At 50.8% G+C, this 25,561-nt stretch overlaps 1 long non-coding RNA gene across 3 annotated transcripts in view; it reads left to right on the top strand.

Moving 5' to 3' along the window:
- LOC126521974 (uncharacterized) overlaps positions 1-25,561 on the top strand; it is a 155,254-nt gene that overhangs the window by 77,762 nt on the left and 51,931 nt on the right. The window contains exons 3-4 of one of the 3 annotated variants that reach the window (XR_008610407.1): positions 18,286-18,367; positions 20,549-20,807. The exons of 1 other annotated variant lie outside the window; for it this stretch is intronic. This is a non-coding gene — a long non-coding RNA (uncharacterized lncRNA). Of the gene's footprint in view, positions 1-18,285; positions 18,368-20,548; positions 20,808-25,561 lie in introns of those variants that run through there. One more of the 3 variants, XR_007597324.3, reaches the window with a different exon arrangement.

Raw genomic sequence — 25,561 nt, 5'->3', positions numbered from 1 at the left:
CGTGTGTGTGTGTGTGCCCTCGCTTGTCAAAGCGCGGCAGCCGGGGAGCGGAGTTCCCCGAATGAGGAGCCTGGAGGTCTCTCGGCTCAACCGTTCGCGCCGTCGTGTGGGCGGGTTGGCGATGCGTCACTGCACTCGGTTCAGCAGGTCTCTCGGCTCGACCGTGCGCGCCGTCGTGGGCTCATGCTCCGCCGTCCCGTGACCTTCATCCCGTGACCTTCATCCCGTGACCTTCCCTTTTGGACCGTGACGCCGAGAGTATAAGAGCAGCTGCCCCCGGACGCCAGGAGAGAGGCTCCGATTTGTACTGTTGAGTTACGTGCTCTCCCGTCTCTCCACTTCGGTCGACCTGACCGGTCGCTCTTTTGCTATGTTAGAATAAACAAGTTGTTCTGTTACCAGTCTTCTCTTGCTTTGCCGGGACCTTCGGATGCTTCCAGTGCCACAGGCCGCCAGGCCAACGCTACCCTTGGGGCTTGCGACCCATCGGCAATAACGGGCGTCAGCACCGAGACCCCAACAACTCGTGCCAGAGGTGCGATTACAACATCTGGTTGGCAGCGGAGAGATCGCGACAACGGAGGCCAGCAGCGAAGAGATGCGGTTGACTGTATGCTGAGCAGCACAACGACCATCCGGGAGCAGTGCAACGAGCCCTGTGTGATGACTGGTTGCCTGCAGCGGAACGACTGCGCGGAATTCTTGGCTGCGAGGTTTGGTGAGTGCGGGACTTTCTTCTTCTGAGTTTTGCCAGGCTTTTGTTAGTTTTAGAAACAGAGCTGGTAATTGTGGTTGTCGTTGCTGCCGGGTTAGTTTGCGGCAAGACAATAGTAGGCAGTAGAGAAAGCAGCATTCAGAGCAGCCATGGATTTGAAGTCGTTGCGCAAACCGAAATTGCTGGAGCTTGCGAGAGAGTTGGGTCTGGATGTCTCAGACAAACTCAGAAAACCAGAACTGCTAAGGGCTATTCTTGAGTTAGAAGCTGAGGATGACGAGCTGTCGGAATGCCTTGAGACCATTGAGGAGAGGGAGGAGCAAAAAGAGAAACAGGAGCGCGAACTTAAAGAACAGAAAGAGAAAGATGAGCGCGAACTTAAAGAACAAAAAGAGAAAGAAAAAGAAGAGCGCGACCGTCAACACGCTTTGGAAATGAAGCGTCTCGAGTTAGAGATGGAACGCGCTCGTAATGGAAGTCAGGCACACGGTGCAGGAGAACGAGTATTGTTCAAAATGACTGACCTGATGCGGCCGTTTAAGCTTGGAGAGGACATTGGTTTGTTCCTGGTTAACTTTGAGCGAACGTGCGAGAAGCAGGGGTTCTCTCGGGAAACGTGGCCACAGCGCTTGCTCACTTTGCTACCCGGCGAGGCGGCCGACGTAGTCGCTCGCTTGGAGAGAGAGGAGGCAGAGGATTTCGACAAAGTGAAATCGAGTCTGCTAAAAAAGTACCGGCTGTCAGCGGAGGCGTTCCGTCGGAAGTTTCGGGAAAATGAGAAAGGCAAAAGTGAGTCATATACAGAGTTTGCGTACAGGCTTATGTCAAACATGCAGGAGTGGCTCAAAGAAGAGAAAGCGTTTGGTGACCACGAGAAAGTTCTGCAGTGTTTCGGGCTAGAACAGTTTTATAGTCGGTTACCTGAGAACGTGCGGTACTGGGTCTTGGATAGGCCAGACGTTAGTACGGTGGCTAGAGCCGCTGAGTTAGCCGAGGAGTTTGTGACGCGTCGGGCTCGTGGAGCTAAGGACGGTCAAAAGGGTGAATTTGGCTCTAAGTTTGAGAGGCCGAAGTTCACGCCCATGAGAAAGCGGTTCGAGACGAGGCAAGCGCGCGTGTGTTATACGTGCCAGAAGCCGGGTCACTTTTCGGCGCTGTGTCCGACCGAACGTGAGGAGACGGCGGCAGCCGAAGCCGAACGCAGAAAGCGGTTCGAGATGAGGCAAGTGCGCGTGTGTTATACGTGTCAGAAGCCGGGTCACTTTTCGGCGCAGTGCCCAGAAACAAAACCAAAAGTCGTGTTTTTTTCATTAGGCAGCACTGACGAGAACATGAAGCTTCTCGAGCCTTACATGCGAGACCTCCTCGTGAACGGGAAAGAGTGCCGAGTGCTTCGCGATACCGCAGCTACGATGGATGTAGTTCACCCCTCTTACGTAGAACCCGATATGTTCACGGGCGAGTGCGCATGGATCAAGCAAGCAGTGGAAGCTCATAGCGTGTGTCTGCCGGTAGCAAAAGTGCTTATTGAAGGACCTTTCGGAGCACTTGAGACGGAGGCCGCAGTGTCATCTATGCTGCCCCCCCAGTACCCGTACCTATTTTCGAACAGGTCCGATCACCTCCTGCGCGAGAAGGGGCTTTTGTTTGGTGAGGCTAGCGTTCAGGCCTTAACCAGATCGAAGGTTCGGGAGCTCGCTGCAAAGGCGGTAGTTGCGGGGCCGACGTTGTTGAACGATGAAAAAGGGTCAGAGGCGCAGCAAGCTGGTATTCAGGGCACGCCCGAACGGGATAAAATTGAGCCTGTAGCGTGTTACGTTTCGCCTACAACGCGCGGTAATGCCGGCGCGGATGCAACGGACGCCGGGGCTTTGTTCAAAGCGGCGGACATTTTGGCCCGTCCGACGCCGCCGCGACGCCTACCCGCCAAGCGTGTCCAGGCGTGTTTCAGTGCCACGTGTCTTCGTGTGTGCGTGTGTGTGTGTGTGCCCTCGCTTGTCAAAGCGCGGCAGCCGGGGAGCGGAGTTCCCCGAATGAGGAGCCTGGACGTCTCTCGGCTCAACTGTTCACGCCGTCGTGTGGGTGAAGGTTGGCGATGCGTCACTACACTCGGTTCAGCAGGTCTCTCGGCCCGACAGTTCGCGCCGTCGTGGGCTCCTGCTGCGCCGTCCCGTGACCTTCATCCCGTGACCTTCCCTCCTTCCCTTTTGGACCGCGACGCCGAGAGTATAAGAGCAGCTGCCCCCGGACGCCAGGGGAGAGGCTCCGATTTGTACTGTTGAGTTACGTGCTCTCCCGTCTCTCCACTCCGGTCGACCTGACCGGCCGCTCTTTTGCTATGTTAGAATAAACAAGTTGTTCTGTTACCAGTCTTCTCATGCTTTGCCGGGACCTTCGGATGCTTCCAGTGCCCCAGGCCGCCAGGCCAACGCTACCCTTGGGGCTTGCGACCCATTGGCAATAACGGGCGTCAGCACCGAGACCCCAACAACTCGGGCCAGCGGTGCGATTCCAACATCTGGTTGCCAGCGGTGAGATCGCGACAACGGAGGCCAGCAGCGAAGAGATGCGGTTGACTGTATGCTGTGCAGCACAACGACCATCCGGGAGCAGCGCAACGAGCCCTGTGTGATGACTGGTTGCCTGCAGCGGAACGACTGCGCTGAAGTCTTGGCTGCGAGGTTTGGTGAGTGCGGGACTTTCTTCTTCTGAGTTTTGCCAGGCTTTTGTTAGTGTTAGAAACAGAGCTGGTAATTGTGGTTGTCGTTGCTACCGGGTTAGTTTGCGGCAAGACAATAGTAGGCAGTAGAGAAAGCAGCATTCAGAGCAGCCATGGATTTGAAGTCGTTGCGCAAACCGAAATTGCTGGAGCTTGCAAGAGAGTTGGGTCTGGATGTCTCAGACAAACTCAGAAAACCAGAACTGCTAAGGGCTATTCTTGAGTTAGAAGCTGAGGATGACGAGCTGTCGGAATGCCTTGAGACCATTGAGGAGAGGGAGACGGCAAAAAGACAGGAGCGTGAACTTAAAGAACAGAAAGAGAAAGATGAGCGTGAACGTAAAGAACAGAAAGAGAAAGATGAGCGCGAACGTAAAGAACAGAAAGAGAAAGATGAGCGCGAACTTAAAGAACAAAAAGAGAAAGAAAAAGAAGAGCGCGACCGTCAACACGCTTTGGAAATGAAGCGTCTCGAGTTAGAGATGGAACGCGCTCGTAATGGAAGTCAGGCACACGGTGCAGGAGAACGAGTATTGTTCAAAATGACTGACCTGATGCGGCCGTTTAAGCTTGGAGAGGACATTGGTTTGTTCCTGGTTAACTTTGAGCGAACGTGCGAGAAGCAGGGGTTCTCTCGGGAAACGTGGCCACAGCGCTTGCTCACTTTGCTACCCGGCGAGGCGGCCGACGTAGTCGCTCGCTTGGAGAGAGAGGAGGCAGAGGATTTCGACAAAGTGAAATCGAGTCTGCTAAAGAAGTACAGGCTGTCAGCGGAGGCGTTCCGTCGGAAGTTTCGGGAAAATGAGAAAGGCAGAAGTGAGTCATATACAGAGTTTGCCTACAGGCTTATGTCAAACATGCAGGAGTGGCTCAAAGAAGAGAAAGCGTTTGGTGACCACGAGAAAGTTCTGCAGTGTTTCGGGCTAGAACAGTTTTATAGTCGGTTACCTGAGAACGTGCGGTACTGGGTCTTGGATAGGCCAGACGTTAGTACGGTGGCTCGAGCCGCTGAGCTAGCCGAGGAGTTTGTGACGCGTCGGGCTCGCGGAGCTAAGGACGGTCAAAAGGGTGAATTTGGCTCCAAGTTTGAGAGGCCGAAGTTCACACCCATGAGAGCAAAGGGGGATACACGTAGTGCGGATGCGAGTGAAAGCAGTCCGACCGAACGTACGGAGACGGCGGCAACCGAAGCCGAACGCAGAAAGCGGTTCGAGATGAGGCAAGCGCGCGTTTGTTATACGTGCCAGAAGCCGGGTCACTTTTCGGCGCAGTGTCCGACCGAACGTAAGGAGACGGCGGCAGCCGAAGCCGAACGCAGAAAGCGGTTCGAGGCGAGGCAAGCGCGCCTGTGTTATACGTGCCAGAAGCCGGGTCACTTTTCGGCGCAGTGCCCAGAAACAAAACCAAAAGTCGTGTTTTTATCTATATGCAGCACTGACGAGAACATCAAGCTTCTCGAGCCTTACATGCGAGACCTCCTCGTGAACGGGAAAGAGTGCCGAGTGCTTCGCGATACCGCAGCTACGATGGATGTAGTTCATCCCTCTTACGTAGAACCCGATATGTTCACGGGCGAGTGCGCATGGATCAAGCAAGCAGTGGAAGCTCATAGCGTGGGTCTGCCGGTAGCAAAAGTGCTTATTGAAGGACCTTTCGGAGCACTTGAGACGGAGGCCGCAGTGTCATCTATGCTGCCCCCCCAGTACCCGTACCTATTTTCGAACAGGTCCGATCACCTCCTGCGCGAGAAGGGGCTTTTGTTTGGTGAGGCTAGCGTTCAGGCCTTAACCAGATCGAAGGTTCGGGAGCTCGCTGCAAAGGCGGTAGTTGCGGGGCCGACGTTGTTGAATGATGAGAAAGGGTCAGAGGCGCAGCAAGCTAGTATTCAGAGCACGCCCGAACGGGATAAAATTGAGCCTGTAGCGTTAAAAGCACCAGATACTGGAGAGGAAATTCCCGATGCGGGAAAGTTAGAAGAGCTTCCGGTCGAGCTTCCGGGACTAGGCTCAGTGACGAACAGGAAAGACACCGATCAAGTCATTAGTGACTTAATAAGTAAAGCATCGCTGTCGCCTGAGCAGAAAACCGAACTACACCAGCTCTTACAAGAGTTTCAAGGTCTGTTCTCTGAGAGGCCTGGTAGGACTTCTGTCCTTACTCATGACATAGAACTTACCTCCCCAGAGCCAGTACGATCCAAGGCGTACCGGGTGTCACCCCGCCAGAGCGATATTATGGAGGCTGAGGTAAAGAAAATGCTACAGCTCGGTGTTATTGAAGCGGGTGAGAGTGATTATACCTCCCCTTTGATTTTAGTTGAGGTACCGGGCAAGGAACCTCGTCCTTGCGTCGACTACCGCAGGCTTAATTCCATCACTAAGGATCAAATTTATCCGATCCCTAACATCGAGGAGCGCCTTGAGAGAGTGAGTAGCGCTCAGTTTATTTCCACCCTAGATCTTGTCAGGGGTTATTGGCAGGTTCCACTTACAGAAGAGGCTAGTAGGTATGCGGCGTTCATTTCACCAATGGGGACATTCCGTCCTAAAGTTTTGAGTTTTGGTTTGAAGAACGCGCCATACTGCTTTTCAAGCCTCATGGATAAAGTGTTGCGGGGACAGCAAGAATTCGCTTTACCGTATCTAGACGACGTAGCGATATTCTCCGCATCCTGGCCTGAGCATATGGCGCACTTGCGGGCAGTGCTAACCCGCCTGCGCGATGCGGGCTTGACAGTCAAAGCTCCCAAGTGCCAGTTAGCACAGGCCGAGGTTGTCTACCTCGGACACGTGATTGGTCGGGGTCGTCGCCGCCCCTCTGAAATAAAAGTGGCCGCTGTGCGAGACTTCCCGCAACCGCGCACGAAGACCGATATTCGGTCGTTCTTAGGTGTCGCCGGCTACTATCAGAGGTACATCCCCAGGTACTCTGATATCGCGGCTCCCTTGACGGATGCTCTAAGAAAGACAGAGCCGCAAACAGTCGTCTGGGATGAGACGAAGGAAAGAGCTTTTAGCGCCCTAAAGAGCGCCCTAACAAGCCAGCCTGTGCTACGATCGCCCGACTACACAAAAGGGTTCGTTGTTCAGTGTGATGCTAGTGAGCGAGGCATGGGCGTTGTACTGTGCCAACGGGAAAATGGAGAAGTAGAACACCCCGTCCTGTATGCTAGTCGTAAGCTGACCAGTCGTGAGCAGGCGTATAGCGCCACCGAGAAAGAGTGTGCGTGTATCGTGTGGGCCGTTCAGAAATTGTCATGTTACCTAGCCGGCTCGAGGTTTATCATTGAAACGGATCACTGCCCTCTCCAATGGCTGCAGACCATCTCTCCCAAAAATGGCCGCCTCCTGCGCTGGAGCCTCGCTTTGCAACAATATTCCTTTGAGGTGCGTTACAAAAAGGGGAGTCTCAACGGTAACGCCGATGGCTTAAGTCGAAGCCCCTAACGTGGGAATCAGCCTCAAAATTGCTTGTTACTGATGTTTTTCTTCCTGAGGCAGGATTTTTTTTAACCTATTGCTTTTGTGTAGTGTTTCAAAGTGATGATGTGCTTTTTAGTGCAATTTTTCCGATTTGTGGACGCGTTCTGAGTGCTGCTAAACTACTGTAAGGAACTAGGCAGCAGTATAAAAGGGGAAAGAGCCTGGCAGGGCTTAGTGAGGGTTGTGCCGTGCTTGCTGACTGAGCGGTTGACTTTTGGCGTGGTTCTAACGCTTGCCGGAAACGAGAACAAAATTGTCAACTCTCCCGAAGTCACTTTGCAGTGTCCTGTGTGCACCTGAACGTGAGAACGAGGCCTTCTCTGTGCGCTGCGCTCAAGAAACGCCCAAGGACGCCCAACTTCGGTTATGAGCATCATCGAGCGACATCCCTCCGGACAGCGGATGCAGTCCCCTGACCTTCGGGATCTCCTTCCCCCGGCGGGGCGGTCTGTTACGTTTCGCCTACAACGCGCGGTAATGCCGGCGCGGATGCAACGGACGCCGGGGCTTTGTTCAAAGCGGCGGACATTTTGGCCCGTCCGACGCCGCCGCGACGCCTACCCGCCAAGCGTGTCCAGGCGTGTTTCAGTGCCACGTGTCTTCGTGTGTGCGTGTGTGTGTGTGTGCCCTCGCTTGTCAAAGCGCGGCAGCCGGGGAGCGGAGTTCCCCGAATGAGGAGCCTGGACGTCTCTCGGCTCAACTGTTCACGCCGTCGTGTGGGTGAAGGTTGGCGATGCGTCACTACACTCGGTTCAGCAGGTCTCTCGGCCCGACAGTTCGCGCCGTCGTGGGCTCCTGCTGCGCCGTCCCGTGACCTTCCCTCCTTCCCTTTTGGACCGCGACGCCGAGAGTATAAGAGCAGCTGCCCCCGGACGCCAGGGGAGAGGCTCCGATTTGTACTGTTGAGTTACGTGCTCTCCCGTCTCTCCACTCCGGTCGACCTGACCGGCCGCTCTTTTGCTATGTTAGAATAAACAAGTTGTTCTGTTACCAGTCTTCTCATGCTTTGCCGGGACCTTCGGATGCTTCCAGTGCCCCAGGCCGCCAGGCCAACGCTACCCTTGGGGCTTGCGACCCATTGGCAATAACGGGCGTCAGCACCGAGACCCCAACAACTCGGGCCAGCGGTGCGATTCCAACAAGCGTTAAAGGCACCAGATACTGGAGAGGAAATTCCCGATGCGGGAAAGTTAGAAGAGCTTCCGGTCGAGCTTCCGGGACTAGGCTCAGTGACGAACAGGAAAGACACCGATCAAGTCATTAGTGACTTAATAAGTAAAGCATCGCTGTCGCCTGAGCAGAAAACCGAACTACACCAGCTCTTACAAGAGTTTCAAGGTCTGTTCTCTGAGAGGCCTGGTAGGACTTCTGTCCTTACTCATGACATAGAACTTACCTCCCCAGAGCCAGTACGATCCAAGGCGTACCGGGTGTCACCCCGCCAGAGCGATATTATGGAGGCTGAGGTAAAGAAAATGCTACAGCTCGGTGTTATTGAAGCGGGTGAGAGTGATTATACCTCCCCTTTGATTTTAGTTGAGGTACCGGGCAAGGAACCTCGTCCTTGCGTCGACTACCGCAGGCTTAATTCCATCACTAAGGATCAAATTTATCCGATCCCTAACATCGAGGAGCGCCTTGAGAGAGTGAGTAGCGCTCAGTTTATTTCCACCCTAGATCTTGTCAGGGGTTATTGGCAGGTTCCACTTACAGAAGAGGCTAGTAGGTATGCGGCGTTCATTTCACCAATGGGGACATTCCGTCCTAAAGTTTTGAGTTTTGGTTTGAAGAACGCGCCATACTGCTTTTCAAGCCTCATGGATAAAGTGTTGCGGGGACAGCAAGAATTCGCTTTACCGTATCTAGACGACGTAGCGATATTCTCCGCATCCTGGCCGGAGCATATGGCCCACTTGCGGGCAGTGCTAACCCGCCTGCGCGATGCGGGCTTGACAGTCAAGGCTCCCAAGTGCCAGTTAGCACAGGCCGAGGTTGTCTACCTCGGACACGTGATTGGTCGGGGTCGACGCCGCCCCTCTGAAATAAAGGTGGCCGCTGTGCGAGACTTCCCGCAACCGCGCACGAAGACCGATATTCGGTCGTTCTTAGGTGTCGCCGGCTACTATCAGAGATACATCCCCAGGTACTCTGATATCGCGGCTCCCTTGACGGATGCTCTAAGAAAGACAGAGCCGCAAACAGTCGTCTGGGATGAGACGAAGGAAAGAGCTTTTAGCGCCCTAAAGAGCGCCCTAACAAGCCAGCCTGTGCTACGATCGCCCGACTACACAAAAGGGTTCGTTGTTCAGTGTGATGCTAGTGAGCGAGGCATGGGCGTTGTACTGTGCCAACGGGAAAATGGAGAAGTAGAACACCCCGTCCTGTATGCTAGTCGTAAGCTGACCAGTCGTGAGCAGGCGTATAGCGCCACCGAGAAAGAGTGTGCGTGTATCGTGTGGGCCGTTCAGAAATTGTCATGTTACCTAGCCGGCTCGAGGTTTATCATTGAAACGGATCACTGCCCTCTCCAATGGCTGCAGACCATCTCTCCCAAAAATGGCCGCCTCCTGCGCTGGAGCCTCGCTTTGCAACAATATTCCTTTGAGGTGCGTTACAAAAAGGGGAGTCTCAACGGTAACGCCGATGGCTTAAGTCGAAGCCCCTAACGTGGGAATCAGCCTCAAAATTGCTTGTTACTGATGTTTTTCTTCCTGAGGCAGGATTTTTTAACCTATTGCTTTTGTGTAGTGTTTCAAAGTGATGATGTGCTTTTTAGTGCAATTTTTCCGATTTGTGGACGCGTTCTGAGTGCTGCTAAACTACTGTAAGGAACTAGGCAGCAGTATAAAAGGGGAAAGAGCCTGGCAGGGCTTAGTGAGGGTTGTGCCGTGCTTGCTGACTGAGCGGTTGACTTTCGGCGTAGTTCTAACGCTTGCCGGAAACGAGAACAAAAATGTCAACTCTCCCGAAGTCACTTTGCAGTGTCCTGTGTGCACCTGAACGTGAGAACGAGGCCTTCTCTGTGCGCTGCGCTCAAGAAACGCCAAAGGACGCCCGACTACGGTTATGAGCATCATCGAGCGACATCCCTCCGGACAGCGGATGCAGTCCCCTGACCATCGGGATCTCCTTCCCCCGGCGGGGCGGTCTGTTACGTTTCGCCTACTACGCGCGGTAATGCCGGCGCGGATGCAACGGACGCCGGGGCTTCGTTCAAAGCGGCGGACATTTTGGCCCGTGCGACGCCGCCGCAACGCTTCCCCGCCAAGCGTGTCCAGGCGTGTTTCAGTGCCACGTGTCTTCGTGTGTGCGTGTGTGTGTGTGTGCCCTCGCTTGTCAAAGCGCGGCAGCCGGGGAGCGGAGTTCCCCGAATGAGGAGCCTGGAGGTCTCTCGGCTCAACCGTTCGCGCCGTCGTGTGGGCGGGTTGGCGATGCGTCACTGCACTCGGTTCAGCAGGTCTCTCGGCTCGACCGTGCGCGCCGTCGTGGGCTCATGCTCCGCCGTCCCGTGACCTTCATCCCGTGACCTTCATCCCGTGACCTTCCCTTTTGGACCGCGACGCCGAGAGTATAAGAGCAGCTGCCCCCGGACGCCAGGAGAGAGGCTCCGATTTGTACTGTTGAGTTACGTGCTCTCCCGTCTCTCCACTTCGGTCGACCTGACCGGCCGCTCTTTTGCTATGTTAGAATAAACAAGTTGTTCTGTTACCAGTCTTCTCTTGCTTTGCCGGGACCTTCGGATGCTTCCAGTGCCACAGGCCGCCAGGCCAACGCTACCCTTGGGGCTTGCGACCCATTGGCAATAACGGGCGTCAGCACCGAGACCCCAACAACTCGTGCCAGCGGTGCGATTCTAACATCCGGCTTCTGGCACGTATAACAAACGCGCGCTTGCCTCGTCTCGAACCGCTTTCTGCGTTCGGCTTCGGTTGCCGCCGTCTCCTTACGTTCGGTCGGACTGCTTTCACTCGCATCCGCACTACGTGTATCCCCCTTTGCTCTCATGGGTGTGAACTTCGGCCTCTCAAACTTGGAGCCAAATTCACCCTTTTGACCGTCCTTAGCTCCGCGAGCCCGACGCGTCACAAGCTCCTCGGCTAGCTCAGCGGCTCGAGCCACCGTACTAACGTCTGGCCTATCCAAGACCCAGTACCGCACGTTCTCAGGTAACAGACTATAAAACTGTTCTAGCCCGAAACACTGCAGAACTTTCTCGTGGTCACCAAACGCTTTCTCTTCTTTGAGCCACTCCTGCATGTTTGACATAAGCCTGTAGGCAAACTCTGTATATGACTCACTTCTGCCTTTCTCGTTTTCCCGAAACTTCCGACGGAACGCCTCCGCTGACAGCCTGTACTTTTTTAGCAGACTCGATTTCACTTTGTCGAAATCCTCTGCCTCCTCTCTCTCCAAGCGAGCGACTACGTCGGCCGCCTCGCCGGGTAGCAAAGTGAGCAAGCGCTGTGGCCACGTTTCCCGAGAGAACCCCTGCTTCTCGCACGTTCGCTCAAAGTTAACCAGGAACAAACCAATGTCCTCTCCAAGCTTAAACGGCCGCATCAGGTCAGTCATTTTGAACAATACTCGTTCTCCTGCACCGTGTGCCTGACTTCCATTACGAGCGCGTTCCATCTCTAACTCGAGACGCTTCATTTCCAAAGCGTGTTGACGGTCGCGCTCTTCTTTTTTTTTCTCTTTTTGTTCTTTAAGTTCACGCTCCTGTTTCTCTTTTTGCTCTTTAAGTTCGCGCTCCTGTCTTTTTGCCGTCTCCCTCTCCTCAATGGTCTCAAGGCATTCCGACAGCTCGTCATCCTCAGCTTCTAACTCAAGAATAGCCCTTAGCAGTTCTGGTTTTCTGAGTTTGTCTGAGACATCCAGACCCAACTCTCTTGCAAGCTCCAGCAATTTCGGTTTGCGCAACGACTTCAAATCCATGGCTGCTCTGAATGCTGCTTTCTCTACTGCCTACTATTGTCTTGCCGCAAACTAACCCGGCAGCAACGACAACCACAATTACCAGCTCTGTTTCTAACACTAACAAAAGCCTGGCAAAACTCAGAAAAAGAAAGTCCCGCACTCACCAAACCTCGCAGCCAAGAATTCCGCGCAGTCGTTCCGCTGCAGGCAACCAGTCATCACACAGGGCTCGTTGCACTGCTCCCGGATGGTCGTTGTGCTGCTCAGCATACAGTCAACCGCATCTCTTCGCTGCTGGCCTCCGTTGTCGCGATCCCACCGCTGCCACCAGTTGTTGGGGACTCGGTGCTGACGCCCGTTATTGCAAATGGGTCGCAAGCCCCAAGGGTAGCGTTGGCCTGGCGGCCTGGGGCACTGGAAGCATCTGAAGGTCCCGGCAAAGCAAGAGAAGACTGGTAACAGAACAACTTGTTTATTCTAACATAGCAAAAGAGCGGCCGGTCAGGTCGACCGAAGTGGAGAGACGGGAGAGCACGTAACTCAACAGTACAAATCGGAGCCTCTCTCCTGGCGTCCGGGGGCAGCTGCTCTTATACTCTCGGCGTCGCGGGCCAGAAGGAAGGTCACGGGATGAGCCCACGCGACGGCGGAGCATGAGCCCACGACGGCGCGCACGGTCGAGCCGAGAGACATGGTGAGCCGAGTGTAGTGACGCATCGCCAACCCGCCGACGGACAGACCTCCTGGCACCTCACTTGGGGAGCTCCGCTCCCCGGCTGCCGCGCTTTGACAAGCGTGGGCACACACACACACACGCACATACGAAGACACGTGGCACTGAAACACGCCTGGACACGCTTGGCGGGGAGGCGTTGCGGCGGCGTCGAACGGGCCAAAATGTCCGCCGCTTTGAACGAAGCCCCGGCGTCCGTTGCATCCGCGCCGGCATTACCGCGCGTTGTAGGCGAAACGTAACAATATATGGACAGATAGACTGCTTCCGAAGTTTGATTTGCATGGTGCAACACTCGGTGTAACTAACACGCCTTCGCTGTTCGACCATCTTCATGGATTGGAGGGCTCGGTGATTTTTTTTTCTTGTTTCTTTTTGTGAGTTCGGGTTCATTTGTCTTACGAAGCGCTCAAAGAGGACTGCAAATGTGTGAGTGATTAAGACTGGAGCTTGACTGCAAGACTGACGTGGAAGTTGGCTGTGGCAACACCTACTCAAGTTGGTTTTGCAGTAGCCGTAGAGAGGTCGAATGTTGATTGTGAAAGTGCAGCACAATGTGTTGAATTAAAAAAAAAAAAAAACAAGTAATTGGGCATATGCGACTCTTATTCTAACGGCTGACGACAATACGTCAACAGTGTCTGAAGGATGTAGCTTACGGAAACATTAACGAATATTGGAAAACTTGCCCAGTTCACAGGCCTGTAATTACTGTATTTACGATAATGATGATAATTGGTTTCGGTAGCCAAATAACACCCACCCTGATGGCATAGTGACAATGCCGTAGCGCTACTAAGCCAGAAGGCGCGGCTTCAAATCCCGACCGCGGCGGCCGCATTTCGATGGCGGCGATGATGCAAGAACGCCGGTGTACCATGCATTGGGCGCACGTTAATTTTGACCCGAGGTGGTCAAAATTATTCCGGAGTGTCCCACTACGGCGTGCCTCATAATCATATCGTGGTTTTGGCACGCAAAACCCCGAATACACTAATATATCTTCATTATCATCATAATCATCATCTTCATCATCATCCTATCGTTATATGCACTGCCAGGGCGAAGACTTCTGCCAAAGATCTCCAGTTACCCCAGTCTTGCGCTACATGATTCCAACTTGCGCCTGCAAATTAAAAAATATATAGTAATAGCAAAATAAATTCTAAGGACTATGTATTGAACAGTGTAGTTAACGGTACACCTGGCTATAATTGCGGCAATGAAAATGGCTGATTGGAATGATAACTAGAAGAGGCTCTGTATCGGGAAACCGGAATAGGGCAGGCGGTACGAGAAACGTTCGAACATTTGCGTCTCAGAACTGAATGTAGCATGCCAATGACGTCACATTTCATTTGTGCGAGCGAAGCAAACGAATTCTACGTGAATGACTGCGCTGTATTTTGACGCCTGCTGGCTTTCGAACAGCGTTTGGTCTTTCGGACATTCGTACCTACTGACAGCTGTGCCGAACGCAATGAATAGTTTATTTTTTTAACCGAAGGAGGAGAAGGAGGGAAAGGTAGGGAAGTCGACCAAACGCGGGTCCGGTTTGCTACCCTACTAGAGGGGAAGGGGTTGGGTGTCAAAATAAAATAAAGAAAGGAGAGGGAGAATCGAAGGTACTAGCAAAATATTAAGCGACTGTGGTACTAGCAATGCGAAGGCGTGCGCTTGTCCACCATGCCCATGCCTCAATGTCGGTCGAGGAGGGTTGCGTCATGTTACCCGCTCCTCTGAAACACGCAGCAACCGTCCCTGAATGACTGGTTTCTGCAACTGCCACTAGACGGCGACACGAGTTTATGCTTGCGCCGTGTGAGCAGCTTGCATCCCCATAAACGAACACAACTTTCAATTTTCTTTTCTTATGAAGCCAGGCGATTAACTATGTCGAGTGTTAAACTGAACGACGTAGACTCCACAACGCGATATTTCAGCGGTCTTTCAACGAGAACAGTGCAGCCTTTAGCGCAATATCTTTTTTCGGGCATTTTAAGCGAAACACGCACGTCCCTCTACGATCGGTCACGGAGGCCCCGTCGATTTGAAAGCCGTAGCAATGCCCGCGTCGCTTCGTAAACATGCGACACGTGGAATCATGTTCCAAGAATATGAAAACGGTCCGTAATTATCTGGTCTGTATAATACAGAATGAATGTAATAAAGAATTGTTCTCTTTTTGAATGAAGCCCCCATTATATGCGAGGGCCATAGTTAGAATTTACAATTGCTTATCATATATTTGCGTCTCATCTCGCTCTTTGAAGCTAACGCGGAAGAAAAATTTCCCCGTCATCGTGAGATTAGGTTTCACCTGGCGAGCTTATACGGATGTAAATACATGGCGGCCACCTATAGATAGATAGATAAATAAATAAATAAATATAGAAACTAGTAACGGCGCAAGTTTAGAGAGTTGTGATAGCGAAACGAAGGTACAGTCCATTAACGGAGCCCAGGTTAACTTGTTTTGCCTCTCAGGTGATACTTTGCGAGCAGTGAAAAGTAAAACAGAAAAGAAACCACGGCAACGTGGGATTGATTTTCGGTTTGCCCGTAGTATAGCAGACTCTTGTATAGTAGCGTAAGCAATGTAAGGAGCAAAACAATCGCCGCAGAAGGAGTGTGGCTCTCTTGCCTCTTTTCAGCGTTGTTCTGAGTGAAATGGACTAGCCGGAAGCGTTTTACTTCTAACCTCTCCATTGCGACCGCTCGAGTCGGAACTACCTGTCTAGTCCTGTGCTTTTCCTGGCGACTGCGTGAGGCAACACACAGAGGAGATTGAACTGTATGCACAAATTGCTTTCTTTCATTCTTTTCATTTGCGTTTCATCCTTTCTTTCTTTCTTTCCCATTTTCAAACGGCTTACACACTTCCTGTGGACGTCTCTGGTTATCCGCCCAACTTATTTTCCTTTCTTCGTGGCCTGGTTCCTAATGTCAGAGGTTAATGTTCAACGTCTGATGTCTGATAATCTTTCAGGTATATGGTTCGCTTATGATCTTGTGTATGCATGTCCGTGTGTGTGATTCGTCCGCGGGGTATATTCTATAGGAAAAAGCCACTATTGGGCTGAAAACGATGACAGTGTAGATTTACCAACTGCGGGTCACCATGGCTATAACCCCCCAACAACGTCACTTCGAAAACGAAACAATAAAAAGAATTAACGTGGTCGTCGATTAATGACTCTGAAAAAGAAGCAGACAGTAGAAAGGTCTAAAATTACTAGTGAATTAACGTTTCTATAGGGCTATTTGTTAGTGAAAAATTATTCAAAATTTTCCTCACTGTCGGCTTTCTTTCTGATTGGGTCATGTAACGTTTTGTACTCATGCGAGTTATTTACGTCCTTAACTAAGAAAAATCGTTGTGAATTCGGCTCAAGGCCCCGCATTCACAAAAGAAAGTTCTTACGTTGGAAGTTCTCGTTAGAGGAGGTGTCAGCCATTCGTGATCACAGATATATTATTAGAGAAGGTGGTTGCTCATCCACTCTTACGAACAAAAATGGTTTGGGAATCCGGTGCAGTAAAGGTAACGTGTTTCCGAATAACACAATTCCGTAGAGCCAATCAAGCATGTTAGGGGCTGCTGTCTGTCGCTTGGCGTAGCGTATTGGGAAACAAGGTTTACGTGCTGACTGTGCGCGCGACTTCGACGAGTCCGAGCGATGTATGAGAGAGAGAGAGAGAGAGAGAGAGAGAGAGAGAACTTTTACGAACGAACTCAGCGAACGTAGCGTGGCGCAGAAACCTTGCAGTACGACTAGGAGCTGCAGCAGCAGCAGTCGTGCAGAGGAAACGGAAGGAAGAGAGCCGAGCAGTGAAAGGAAATTGCAGTTCGTCGGCGTAATTGTGATCTATGGGCTGCAAGGCGCACAGTAATATGGACACGATCTCTCTCGGTGTCCCGTGCCAGCCGCCGCCCTTTTCTGGCCCGGGGTGGTGGGGGGGGGGGGGAGCAAGGGGAAGCAAGGGGGCTGTGGGGAGTTAGCCGAAGCGTCAGCAAGATTTGGCCGCGCGATCTCGCTGACTCGGCGCTGTGTGGGCGATGCTGTAGCGACCCGCTTGCAGCACCCGTCTTCGCTCGCTGCGGACGCTTCGCCACCGACGTCGGCGACGAGACGACTAATGCGCCCGAGGTCGCGAGTCGAAACGCAACACGCGCGTTCGTTCCTGTTTTTCCCGATTGCGTTGACTGCGAGAGGGCGCCACCTCTGCGAGTCACGTGGGTCGCTCTCGGGACGTTGAACCAAACGCTGCCTGCTGCCTGCCTATATTTTTGTAAGATAATCGTTGAAGCATGCCAGCTGTTGCAACTACGGCTGCTAAAATCGACAGTTCTTAATAATGCCATTAGCGTTCCTTGGGGACTAGACCCAGTTTCCGGTATGTATCTAACCTCTTTCGGCGCACCCAGTGACCCAAGTTGCCTATACTAGCTTGAGCCACTAGGTACATAATATGCTGCCTGCTGTCTTGTCGAGTCGAAAACATGGGCCACTGGTTATGCACCCGAATCGAGATCTAGCTGCTGACCGCTACCTGGCCTGCAGACTATTTGGATCACTGTGTATGTGCCAGTGGGTGAGTGCGTGAGCAGACAACATCCGCAGTGCGCATGGGGTGTTGATGTGTGCCCATTTCTGGCCAGTTCACAAGGATACGTGTACCAAGATGGCACAATGGATACGTAGCTTTAACTATACTAAAGCGATAGCGCACCATCCGCAACAGACACCTCTGCGTCGAGCGCGGCGGCTTTATAGATGGACATTGCAAAGAACTTGCAGCCAGGATACTAGGGATAGTGAGGGGGCTGCGGCGGAGTTTCAAATAAGGTGCAGTGATTACAAGACTTACTGTGTCGTGGTTTCATTCGGCAATGTGGTTGGTAGCGAGATTGCCACCTCGTGTGTCTGCTGATGTGACCGCAAGGTTTCATGATTCACTGATATGGCATGGGGATACAATAATGAAATTATCATAACATATAAACGTTATGTGGTAAATCATATCTATCACCAATATTGCACGTCCATCATGAGAAGGATCACTAATCGCACTAGCGTCGATAACCATATCCAGAGGATAAGTGCGCCGCCCCTTTTTCTTTCTCGTCTATTCTTTTTTTTTTTTTTGTTACGTGCAGAACTTATACGTTCGTTGTGAATTATTTATAGATGCGAAAATGTTGGAGGAGTTCTGGTCACAGCTTGGAAAGCAACAAGAGGTTAAACAGGAAGAAGAAGTTAATCAAGGAAGGTTAACGGTGGTTACGTTAATCTTAATTAGGGTATCATGTTAGGTAACCTATTAGAGGCTCGATTGCGCAACATTTGGACGACACACACAGAAGAGAATCACACACCACAGGATTTTCTGCAATCGAGCCTCTAATATGCTTTACCAACACGCCCAGTCCTCAACCTTGGCAAGTTAGGTAACCCGCACTTACGAAACGAGAAAAAGAAGGAAGAGATAAGGGAGAATAAAGAAAAGAGGGAAGATTGAAGTCAGTGTGTCTACGCCCGCGGGGGTGAGCGTTCACTGACATAGTTCCCAGACGAGCGTACAGTCTATGTCGTCTTCCAGAAGAATATGCGCGTTGTATTGGTCCCGCTGTGGGGGCATACATACAAGGCGAATTATTTCGGCCAGAGTCCCACAGAGGATTTTCGTTTTCTTTTCTTTTTCTTTTGTTTTACAGAAAGCGGTTCGCCTAGTAAAAGGCTGAGAATAGCACCCAGAGAATCTTGTTGGCCGTCCAAGGATGGTTAACGGCACAAAAGGTGAGCCGTGGTTCCATCACACCTGCAAAAGTTTCATGTGGCTTGGCTTGGCTACAGAGAACGCATAAACGTTCGTAAATGCGACTTGTAAGCCCATATGACACCACAAGGTTATTTTGCGTCAGAAGAGGCGAAATCGCAAGCAAGGGTTGTTTCAATACAAGCAATAGTTGGTGATGCCCAGTGAATTACTTTGCCAGATTGTGGTGCAACGAGAAAAGGCCAGCATTCAAGGATCCACGACAGCTCCCCACGCTTCCCGTCAATTGAAGCTTATGTAACCGCAATGTTTACCGGAAAACGCTGGCGGCGAACGCAATGCACGAAGGCCAGCTTTCTAGTAGAAACGCGGCCTCTTGCGTGGGCCAATCCGGGAGCTAGTGCACAGCCCCGTCAAAAAAAAAAAAAAAAAGAGAGAGAGAGAGAGAGAGAGAGAGAGAGAGAGAGAGAGAGAGATCATATTCGGTTTTTTGTTTCGCACATTTAATATTTAAGTCCGACAAGATTTACCATAAAAGGCATGCGCTGTCGGTGTTGTGTTTCATAGCATTTCTTTGCGGGCGTTGCGGGCTAGTTATTTCTCGAAATTTTGATTTCTCAAAATTTCGAGAAATAACTTTGTCAGGAATGTAAGACAAGGGATGAACAACTGTAGCAATAGAATGGTGTGGCAATATAACCCGTATATACTGCATGTCATTTAGCAAGGCGTGGCCTATTCATATATGCCTAAATATATGCGGAAATTTTCGCTCGCGGACAATTCCGCCGACGCCGACACCGGATTTTCTGCGACACCGGGCCCCTAGCGCTATCGCGGTAATAGCATTCCGGCCAGTCTTGACGCTGTGCATATTATTTTATTATCGAAGGCTACAAACCCATAGCGTGGAACACTCACAGAGGACAAGCTTTGGGAATTCGACCCCTGGTCCCAGGGCTGCATTGACAATGCTTTTCTTTCGCAAGTGCTGTTTGCCATTGGTCTGCCATTTGCCATTGGTTTGCCATTCACTAATAATATATACAGCGTAAAGAACGGCTAGAATGTTCTCCTACGAACAATTTTAGCGTAGGAGCTTTTTGCTAATGCGGGTCTATAGGTAAGCGGCCTCGTATATACAAAAATGTTTTTTATGCTAGAACTGTTCGTAAGAGCGTGCCTCAGCCAGTGGTGATAGTGGACATGCGAATGGAGGTGGCCTACTAATGGCAAGGAGCAAATAAAATAAAAATAAAATAAACAAGTGAAAAGGAAGAAGTGTCGTGATTTCGGTCCCATATTCACAAAATTCGCGGGCCGAATAAGCAAGCCTTTCCTTTCAGAAATGCTTTATGCCATTGACCGGCTGCCGTCGTTAATAATACGCCCGATGTCATGATTGACTGGAATGTGCATTCCTTTGTGCTTTTTTGTGCATGCGGGCGTGCGTTTGCGTGTGTGGGTGTGTTATACGGACTTTGTTCCTTATAAGAGCGTTCCCTCATTGACCATACTACGGGCGCGCGTCACATAATAATGATAGCGGTCGGCTTGATAAGCGGGCAATCACCGCGGCAATGGCTAGTCCCAGGAAATACTTGCGTAAGCGAAATTTTTGCCAATACGAGCTCTGATTTGTCTCAGACAGATTGTCTCTCATATTTCTTTTTTCTTTCTTTTTTTTTTCGCTGTACCGAATGGCGGTTGTCCTGGTAGTGCTTCATCTTCGCTTAGATTGATGCTGATTTCATGGAGTAACTCGGGGAATTTAGGCGGAAGCGTCCTTCGTGCACGTTGCGCAAGTCCGAGTGCCGCGCTGTGATGAATGCCTAAAATTGCTTCGTTGATGTCTGCTGAGATGAAGCTACGAGGCGTATCTAAAGCTAGCGCGCACTAAAAACATTCTATCTTATATAGTTGCGTTATTCTAAGCGAAACATAGATAGACATTTGGGAAAGAAATATACCTTAGCAGAACAAAAGAATGGGGCTTGTTGGGGATGAACATGATGTGCTATAGTGCTGTAGGCGAGACGCGTGACGGAGGTAACGCATGGATGACGTGCTACGTTCACAACTACGGTTTGTTGAAAGAAATATCCAATAAACCTTTCCTGAATATCCAGTAAACGGTTCTCAGTCTTGCAATGTCTACTAAACTACAGGGATGTCATAATTGAGTGGTTTTTTTTTTCCAGGCTTGGAAACATGGCGTGATGACTACAAGCAACACGAATTGTCACAACAAGACTTGGAAAGCGGTGGCCGCGAGGAGAATACGTTGTACTGTTTCTTCCTATAGAGGTCATGGAGGGGTCATCTGTTTCTAATCACCTTTGTTCTGGAAGCTGCGTAGCATTTGTGCTTGTTTATTTTCAGAGCAAAGAGACAAACTGATCTGCGCTCGGCGTAGCGAAAGTGCGATGGGCACGAATCGGTAATAATAATAATAATAATAATAATAATAATAATAATAATAATAATAATAATAATAATAATAATAATAATAATAATAATAATAATAGTAATAATAATAATAATAATAAAGGGTATAGCAGGTCGTCAAGTGCTGATTATAAATGCGTACTTACGCAGGCTTTGAGGTGGGCTGAATCCCATAGTCTTGGCTTGACCTTGTGCAGACGTGCATATCCAAATACTTCAGATTGATTGATTGAAAACACGTTTTGAGCATCTTTCCGTAGCTCGGTCTCTTTTCCTTGTTCAGCAGACCCTAATGGCTCATAATGCACCATGAGAGCACCCTATTTTACACTTTCTCAAGACCTTTACAAAAATGGGAATGCGATCAGCTCCTTCTAAGCGGAGTAACAGCACTCTAAGAAACATTTGCAACCTTTGGGGCTCATTTTGCCCTCAAACAATCGTGGCCATCTATCTTGCGTAGCTTTCCTCTTAACGCTGCGCGCCTGGTACTTTCAGGTCGTGAGCTACATGCGTGTATCACCGTGACATAGCGCTATCGACAGGAAAGTAAGGAGCGCACACCCCAATGGGGTAGTCTGAAGACACTTGAAGATGAATTCAAATGCGAGGTAATGCATTTACGGTACTACCTCTAAGGGAGTGTCGTACGTGCACTACCTTTGTTCTAGGATTGAGGATAGCTGACCACCGTTGGCCGTTGGTGTATACGTGAATCTTTTTTGACGGACTCCGCCAAGATAGACCATGTGCAGCACGCCCCCTAGCCTGTTTCAGCTGCCCCCTTGACCTCGAACCCCCTAACGGAGGGCGTTACGAACAGGCTCGTAACAATGAGTGCGCGACGCTTTTTTCCGAGAAAGCCGAGGGATGAAAAAAAAAAAAAAAGCTGTAATGATTGAGGTAAACCTATGTAACAGAAGCGCCTCTACTTGAGGCTACACTGCGTCTTCTCTGCGAGGGGGCGTGGCTGAGTAATAAAAGACAGGGTTTTGCCAACGACGGGGATATGCTACAGGTATACGCGTATACGACGTAAAGAGTAAATGGAAAGATAAAAATAAAATTGATGGCTATCCGTGGCATGGGCCCTGACCTTGGGGTTCCACGGCATGTACTGGTGCGTACGGTTTCAGGCGTGCCCCTCTGCCGGTGTTTTATAAATGTTTATTGAAACATAATACCCCGCACAAGCCTGTCCGTCTGTAGTCCTCTCTCGTCGATACCTGAGCCGGATGGCTTTGTTCGGGGTCGGGCCGGTTTAAGGACCGCTGCCGAAAGTGGTAGTTTTAGAGGAGAAGACGAAAATGGATGCGCCGGCTTCCAGTTAATGAGCCTGACGTGGGCATCTTGCACCTGCGGTAGCTTGCCGGCCGCATGATGTACCAGAAAATTGCAATAATAAGCGCCCGCAAACAAGCTAAGTATCTATGCCCTCCGCTATTTTTCGCAAGTTCGCGGAATCTAGGACCAAGAACGCTCTATTGCTTCGAGAGAAAAAAAAAATGCATAAAACTGAGCGGATTCCACGCGTATATGCGATTTTCTTGTGCGGGGACAGGACCAACACGATAGGTTATCTGCTCTCGTCTTCATCCTGCTTTTATGTCTATTACATTCAAGTTGAGAAATGTACCAACCAGCATTATTCAGTGCTGTTTATTTATTTATTTATTTATTTATTTATTTATTTATTTATTTATTCATTCAGTACCCACAGGCGCCAAAAGGCATTACAGTGGGGGGGGGGGGGGGGAGGTTTTACAAAGCAGTTAGAAACGTTCATAACAGATTTTTTAATCGCTGCAGGTTAGTCTTACATTTATGCTTGCGCAAAATTTCTGAGCGGTGGTTATGGAGACATCAAGTTAATAATACGAGTGCTTGTGCGAATTGACGCAATTGCAATATAAGGTTTACGCAACAAAACTGCAGTGCTATGTTTACATAAGTGGAAAACGCAGTGTCCCAAATGTTTTGACGTAGTTGCGGCATCCGCTTCGTTGGCGACACAAATGCACATAAAGCTTATTATAGACGCTCGCAAGGCACTTTCGTCTCGTTATACGGATCGTCAGACATGTGAGCATTCGTAATCGTCGATGCGAGTTCAAATAGCACCATTTCGCTCCGTATCCCGGTCGTGTAACAACAGGAAGCGTTGCACCGAACAAGCTCATGCATCGCTTTCGTCTCGAGTTTGTTCTTTCTGTAGGTTTGGTTGTTGTTGAATGTAAAGAAGAGGCAAAGAAAGCTGCGCTTTAAAAACGCCCGACTTTCAACGTATGTCCTTCTGCTTCTGGACTCGTTTATACAGCGACAGCAGCAGTCTTTCACAGTGCAGGCCGTCATCTTGTTTCTTCGCCTTCTTGTTCCTCAAGTAGTTGCGCTCATCCACTTCGGAAGAACGCCCAAGCAACCGACGGTTCAAAGTGTGGTCGAGAAAGGAAGGCTGTGGTTAAATGCTTGAGTAGTGATTGAAAATAGGAATATGAAAAAAAATGAGGTACTTCAGATAACATTAAGACAAGACTATTATAAATCGCGCGAGCCTTCATGTCTAAAAATTTGTGCCACGATGTTTGCGACACGGTTGTATAATTAACTGGAGGCGAAACATTAGAGAAGACTGCATGTGTTTGTACAGCGTGACGCGGTATTTTAAGAACGTGGGACAAACACGTCCAATGGCTCAAGTGGGAGAATTTCGAAGGCGCGTTTGAGGTAAATGCGTCAATTCGAGCAGAGATTCTTTAGGCAAATTAAGCGGGCGGGCTCCGGAAGCCGCGTGAATTCAGGGAAATGGGTATATAACATCGAGGCAACTGCCGCGAGCTATTCCCACTGGGACAGTGTCGCGTCGGAACGGCCACCTACGATGTTGTGCGTGTGCGAGGAGGAGGCGAGGGGTGGGAGAGGGGGAGGGTCGTTATCGCTGCATCAATTCCGCTGATATACGGCGCGGCATAAATTCTCGATAATGAACCACGACGCGCGCAGCTATAGCTCTCTGTCTTGCGCGCGGCCCGGTTATTAACACAATGAATTACGGGGAACGTTCATTTTTATACGCGCGACCCGGTGCGCCCTTCGAGCGAGGAAGTCTCGCCTGCGTGCGTATACAGGGGCGTCAGTAACAAAGAGGCGCTGGCTTCACAGAAGGCGCGTTCACAGTGTGCGCATAATACCGTAATATTTAACGTATAATACGAACGCGAATATAGACGCAAAGAGCAGTTTCGGTGACGTCAAAATACAGGTAAAACAGGAAGAAAACTCTCTGTAGACATATCCTACTGCGACTTTCACTGTCATATTTTGCTGGGATTCTTGTTTTCTCTTTTTCTTTCTTTTTCTTTTCTTTATTTCGGCGAACTCATAATTACCTCTCTAGGACGAACTCAGTTGGTGTTTGGTCCTTGTAATACCAAGTAAACGCTTAAATTCCTGTTTAGCTCTCGAAAGTGATGGGACAGGAGACGGGGATATTGGGAAATTCTTACGCACTGTCGAAAATATACGTCCCCTTCATCTATAGTCTCCGAGCAAAATAAGTGAGCAGCCTGAATCTGACACTAACGTGGCAAGCTAGCTTCGTGCGCGCCGAAAGTTGGAACAAAAAGGCTCGTATTATATGCCCTACTTTACGGCAAAGCCCTCGCTAAACGTGCCTATAAGAATTCGACCAGCGCGAGAAAACAAAGGAAGAAAAGAACAAGCGAATTCATTTTGGGAGGAAAAGAGAGTTTGGGAAGGGAAAAAAACAAAACAAAAGACAGTGCCGCCCCTAGGGAAACATGCTGCAGTCGCGGCTTGTCTTCGTTTCCCCGAATCGGCCGTAATTGGAAGCGCGGTTCCCGCAACGCCCACATCCGCCGTAGCGTTCCCGAACCGAGCAGGCGTCGCGCGTCGCCTCCTCCTCGTTACAACAGAGGAGCATCGCGGCGCTGCTGCGGCCGACGCTTACGTGCTAATTAAAAGCGGCAAATTCCGCGGCCGCCTGCTGCTGCTGCCCGGGCAGGGCTCCTTCGAAAGCCCACGCATAGCCGCCTCTCCGCACTACCATGCCCTGGCTCACTCGCCCTATATAGCTTGGCGATGGTCAGTGATCCCCCCTCGAAAGGATCGAGAAAGCGCGAGAAACACGAGAAAGGCCCCTCTCGCTATGCATGCGGGCTCGCCTGCTGCCGAGGGGCGGGGATTATACAAGGGTCTGGTGTTTCGCGTGGGGTCGTAACACACTGTATCCCCGCTTTAAATGAATTATAATCACCGCACGTCTTGCGTTGGGACGAGAAGCAGGGATACGGCAGTGGAGCCAGGGTTGAGGAGGGCGGGGGGGTATTCTGTTTCGCATCGTGCGATAAACTGGGCGGCGCTGACGCGTCGTTCCATTGTTCGCCGGATTTCGCGGAAAAAAAAAAAAAAAGTAGCGATGCGCCAGGCTGATCTGACCTTGCCCGTGAACTCCCCCTGGGCGTTGCGCACGCCTGCACGCACTGACGCTTCGTGGAAAAGCGAAGAAGGCGATCTCACTGAATCGCGGCCCAGCCTCGCCTGTTGCGGCGAGGTTGTGAAAGGCAAAGTTCACCGGAGGTCGCGCCGATACGGGGCTAGCCCAGCGTCGTTCATGTAATGCGTGTATATTACGGCACCCGCATATCCTTGCATCGCTTCATCCGGCTTACGTGAGCTTGTGCGTTCGGAGGCAGGGTGTTACGTTTCGGAGGGGCAAGCGATGAAAGTACGCCTTGGCAGGTATATGT

Source organism: Dermacentor andersoni, chromosome 6 (genome assembly GCF_023375885.2).
Source record: "Dermacentor andersoni chromosome 6, qqDerAnde1_hic_scaffold, whole genome shotgun sequence".
In the NCBI taxonomy this organism is placed as follows: Eukaryota; Metazoa; Arthropoda; class Arachnida; order Ixodida; family Ixodidae; genus Dermacentor; species Dermacentor andersoni.
This window is presented reverse-complemented; position numbering and strand designations above follow the sequence as displayed.